The sequence below is a fragment of the Schistocerca nitens genome, chromosome 2 (genome assembly GCF_023898315.1).
Source record: "Schistocerca nitens isolate TAMUIC-IGC-003100 chromosome 2, iqSchNite1.1, whole genome shotgun sequence".
Taxonomy (NCBI): Eukaryota; Metazoa; Arthropoda; class Insecta; order Orthoptera; family Acrididae; genus Schistocerca; species Schistocerca nitens.
The window spans coordinates 165,917,142-165,922,352 of record NC_064615.1 but is presented as its reverse complement, the minus strand read 5'-3'; the positions used below and the strand labels follow the sequence as shown (position 1 = coordinate 165,922,352).

At 41.6% G+C, this 5,211-nt stretch overlaps 1 pseudogene; it reads left to right on the top strand.

Annotated features, from left to right (window-relative positions):
- The first annotated feature begins 3,668 nt into the window (after positions 1 to 3,668).
- Positions 3,669 to 3,786, top strand: LOC126238147 (5S ribosomal RNA; annotated as a pseudogene).
- Positions 3,787 to 5,211: the final 1,425 nt, after the last annotated feature.

Here is a 5,211-nt window from a genome sequence, read left to right as displayed (position 1 = left end):
TAAGAGATGAATATAATAAGCTGATTCAGAAGGATGTAGATTGCAATAGTTACTCGGAGATGAAGAAGCTTGCACACAATAGAGTAGCATGGAGAGCTGCATCAAACCAGTCTCTGGACTGAAGACCACAACAACATTAGTCAGTCAGTTTTACTTTCTTCCGTGGCGCGTTTCTAGCACTAACAACCATATCGTGTAATGGAACAGTGGCTCGTATGAGCACTTATTTTCCAAGTCCATGTATTTTGGTGATAAATCATTGTTTCTGGGTATTAAACAATGGTCATCTGTCATTAATTATACTAATTATAAAGATATTATTAAAAGTGAGAAGATCAAGTGGTTGAACAATGGATCCAAAGGAAGATTTTGACTTTTGACCTTGAAGATAAGGAGGCAGAGCCTCTGGCTTACGACCGTGGCCCATGAGCTTGACCTTAGATCTTGAACCTTAATCAGCTAGTATGCTCATTGCCCCATCGCTGAAGGATATGAAATCATTTTGCAGCATTTTGTATTTCCTGCAGTAGGAGAAGAGTTTGGGGGCGATGTTTGCATCAGCATCACAATGAACAATGTAATAATACAGCATATGTGAGGCAGTTGTTTGTGAGCAGTGACATTCCAGAAACGGACTGGGCTGCCAAGAGTCCTGACGTGAACTTAATCGAACGCCTTAGAAATGACTTAGAATATCAACTTCGCTGAATTATGCAGTATCCAACGTCACTACCTTCTCCAGTTACGACTTCTGAGGAAGCCCTGAAAATGTTTCTAGCTGTGTTCAAGCTGTTATAAAGGCGAATGGTCGACACATCTCAAGTTGACGTCCACTAATACATATTCGGATGCTTTTGATCAGGTAATGTATATCCTGCTGTGTATGAAATTGAACTTCATCTTATTTTTTTATATGTAATAAATGTTGCCTGTCTCCATGATTTCCGAGTTAGGTGGCGCACCAGTAAGACTTTGGACGACTATTCAGCGGAGCGGAGTTCATATCACAGTCGGGCCGCCAGAAGTTAGATTTTTGTAAGCTCTACACATCGCTTGCGGCAAATGTTGGGATGGGTCCTTATGAAAGCACACAGACAATTTGTTTGCCTAAATCCCTGCGCGAGTTAATACATCATAGAGGAAACGTAAAATCCTCGTTGCTTCCTTCTCAAGAAATGCTTTGATGGGTGTAAACTTGTGCGTCTCTGTATGGGCATAAAATGTAGCTTCATTCCACGGAAATGTATTATCCCTCCGATAGACACTCCTACGTTCGGGTCAACTTACGGCAAAGAAGACAGTCGGACTTCGTTGGAAATTAATTGAAGATCTACATATTTTGTTGTTGTTGTCGCTTTCTTCTTGGCACTAGACCATATTGGTACTGTATTGGTACCGTACTAAAACTGTAGTACCACACGACTACATTTATGTCGTTATCGTCGTCTTTGCAATCAATAAATAAAAATTGTATACAGTTACCTTGTTTATTTGAAGGATGTTAATAGCTTCATCACGTTAATAATATCTCGCCAAGTGGTATGCAACACAGATGTATTCGCCCTTTACAATCACCAGAATGCCAGACAGCGATATACAAAAAATTAGTCTGTTAACATCTTTGTTTGTTGCAAAAAAGCCAAATCTGTAGTTTCTAAACATCATTGACAGTTATTAATATCGCAGCTGAAGGTTGCTCTGCTCATGTCGTCCCTTACAACAGAAGTGCGTGACATCAAACGCTCAATTCCGCTTGGAATATAAGCAGCTCATGCCAGTAGCTGTTGTGTCAGCCAGTGGCACGCAGAACTGTGAGTCTTACCACGAGAAATATTTGAACAATTGAAAATACCTATTCAAGATATAAACCAACCTTTGGTAACACAAATAAACTAAATACCGATACATTAGGGCCAAAGGTACACATATTTCACTGGAGTGACTGGTTTTTGTATTTCCCTATGCTTAACTGAATTACACTTCCGGAACAACAGTCCTTTCTGTTGACCGGATAGTAAACAACTTCGAGTTTAGGGCAACCGGCGCTGTGAAAGTACATCTTGTGGAATGCAAACCGCAAACAGCTGTATGTATTACCCTTTATTTGGAATCACATCCAGTTTCGTAGTTTGAACCCATCTTCAGGTGGGTATGTAAATTGCGTCATATGAGACCCAAATATGGGGATGGATAGGAGACATGACATTTACTTTACATTCATTGGCCGACTGTAGTAAGCGAAATGAGCGTACTGTCAGATCGTAGAAAGGTTTACGTTTACAGTATGGTTATTTAGCGTATCACTATCATTTGGACAGTGAACGTAGGGTCTTCTATCAATTCCCACGTTTGGGTCTCATATGATGCAATTTATTTACCCACCTGAAGATTTAAGCTGCGAAACCGGTTGTGATTCCAAATAAAAGGCCTTACATATTACAGCTGTTTGCAGTTTTTGTTTCAGCGCTACATCGGCTTCAAACTGCAGGTGTGGGATTTGAGTGAAGTTGCAGAAGCAAAGTAGAAGGGATATCGACTAAAGTAACTTTTTGACATTCAGCATCATTTCTGCATTAAAGTAGTCCAGTATCAGACGTCACACAAATAACTTTTTCAGATGGTGTGGATATGTCAGTATCATATCCTGAATATTGCCAAGCATACTGTAAAACAGTCCTTTACTTCGGCGCAGCAGAACGTAGTAGAAAATTTAGTCTCATGAAGGTATAAAGATCATATACGTAATTTTGCTTGCGGGTTTAGTTTACAAAATGGAAATTCATATCAAGAGGTTGGCCAAGTTTTATCGTCTTCAGCACGTTTAAGATCGTTTTATATAGATACTTTGTTTCTTCGCGTTATCCAAGTTCCTCTCGTACACCTTAACTAAGTGATCATTCAAATGTCTCTCTTGGTAAGACGTGCAATTCTGCATGCGAACGTGTCAAACCAGTGTTTTTTGGATGAGCGATTTTTTATTCTAAGCACATTTCGTGCTTTTCTGAGCTTGCGAGGTAACACAATTCCTTTGTTTGCACCACTGTACGACTGAAAACTTTCACCATCTGGGACCGTCAGCCGGCCGGTTTGGCCGAGCGGTTCTAGGCGCTTCAGACTGGAACCGCGCGCTGCTACGGTCGCAGGTTCGAATCCTGCCTCGGGCATGGATGTGTGTGATGTCCGTAGGTTAGTTAGGTTTAGCAGTTCTAAGGGACTGATGACCCCAGATGTTAAGTCGCATAGTGGTTAGAGCCATTTGAACCATTTTTGGGAGCGTCACTATAACCATCAACAAATTCTGTGAATCAGTTATGGAGGTGATTTATCAGCGAAAGTAAGTGAAGAAGCAATTCGAGGCAGTGGTGTTTATAAACCAGTGAGTTGAGAAACGTAGCATTGCCCGGATATTCATTTTGCCACTTTTCTGTTAGATATGACAACAAAAATTGAACTAATTTTGTACCGAAGTATCAAAAAATTTCATTTCCATGTGTTAGTGAAAACACATTAGAAATTGTGAATCATTCGTAGAGAAAACTATGCCTAATGTACAAAAGTGTAAGTCCAGTATGCAAATGAAGGGACATAGTACCGGACAGTTTCTGTACACAGACGCAGCTGCTTCGCGTGTCTACAACGCGATTTTGTAAACGTCTCTATGGCAACGGGGCAACGGCCTTGCCGCAGTGGATACACCGGTTCCCGTGAGATCACCGACGTTAAGCGCTGTCGGGTGTGGCCGGCACTTGGATGGGTGACCATCCAGGCCGCCATGCGCTGTTGCCATTTTCCGGGGTGCACTCAGCCTCGTGATGCCAATTGAGGAGCTACTCGACCGAATAGTAGGGGCCCCGGTCAAAGAAAACCATCGTAACGACCGGGAGAGCGGTGTGCTGACCACACGCCCCTCCTATCCGCATCCTCAGCTGAGGATGACACGACGGTCGGATGGTCCCGATGGGCACTTGTGGCGTTAAGATGGAGTGCTTTTCTGTGGAAAAGCTCTAAATAGCCCTGTAGACATCTATCGGTTTCGCCATCAGCAGCTTGCGCTTCGCGGCAGAAATCTGCCAGAGCGCTGTCAGAAGTCTGAGATTTCGTTAAGCTGACTCGAATGTAGGAGTGTCTTGGTAGTAAAGAACAAATCTATTAAAACTTCGTTCATGATGCTGCCTTTTTCCACATATGTCAGTGTTCATGGCATCACATCTCCTGATCTACGTGTCACACAATGATATAATTTTGTAGATACATTGAGCAACGTATGGGGACACTACCTGCAAAATGTGTTGCGAGTATAGTAGAAAAGCAGTAATAAATTTAAAGGTCATGCACAGTACGGCAGTATTCTACGTATATCTTTGTTTATGAGATCGTATCTCCTGATCTATGGCAGATAGTTGGTTCCCAACGCCACAGCGATTGTTACCTGACGGTAAGGAATATGTGTACTAAGTTTGCTTGAAATCGGGCACGTGGTTAGGAGCAGACGTGGAACGTACATACGCAGAACACATACACATAACACATATGAATCTATTTTTATAATACCAGGTGATCAAAAAGTCAGTACAAATTTGAAAACTGAATAAATCACGGAACAGTGTAGATAGAGAGGTACAAATTGACACACATGCTTGGATTGACATGGGCTTTTAATGGAATCCCGTAACTACACTGACGGAAATAATAGCAACATCAAAAAATGATTAACGAGGCGTAATGAAATTTCTGGAATATACCAGATGATCAAAAAGTCAGTATAAATTTGAAAACTGAATAAATCACGGAATAATGTAGATAGAGAGGTTCAAATTGACACACATACTTGGAATGACATGGGGTTTTATTAAAACCAAAAAAAAAATACAAAAGTTCAAAAAATGTCCGGCAGATGGCGCTTCATCTGATCAGAATAGCAATAATTAGCATAACAAAGTAAGACAAAGCAAAGATGATGTTCTTTACAGGAAATGCACAATATGTCCACCATCATTCCTCAAAAATAGCTGTATTCGAGGAATAATGTTGTGAACAGCACTGTAAAGCATGTCCGGAGTCATGGTGAGGCATTGGCGTCGGATGTTGTCTTTCAGCTTCCCTAGAGATGTCGGTCGATCACGATATGCTTGCGACTTCAGGTAACCCCAAAGCCAATAATCGCACGGACTGAGGTCTGGGGACCTGGGAGGCCAAGCTTGACGAAAGTGC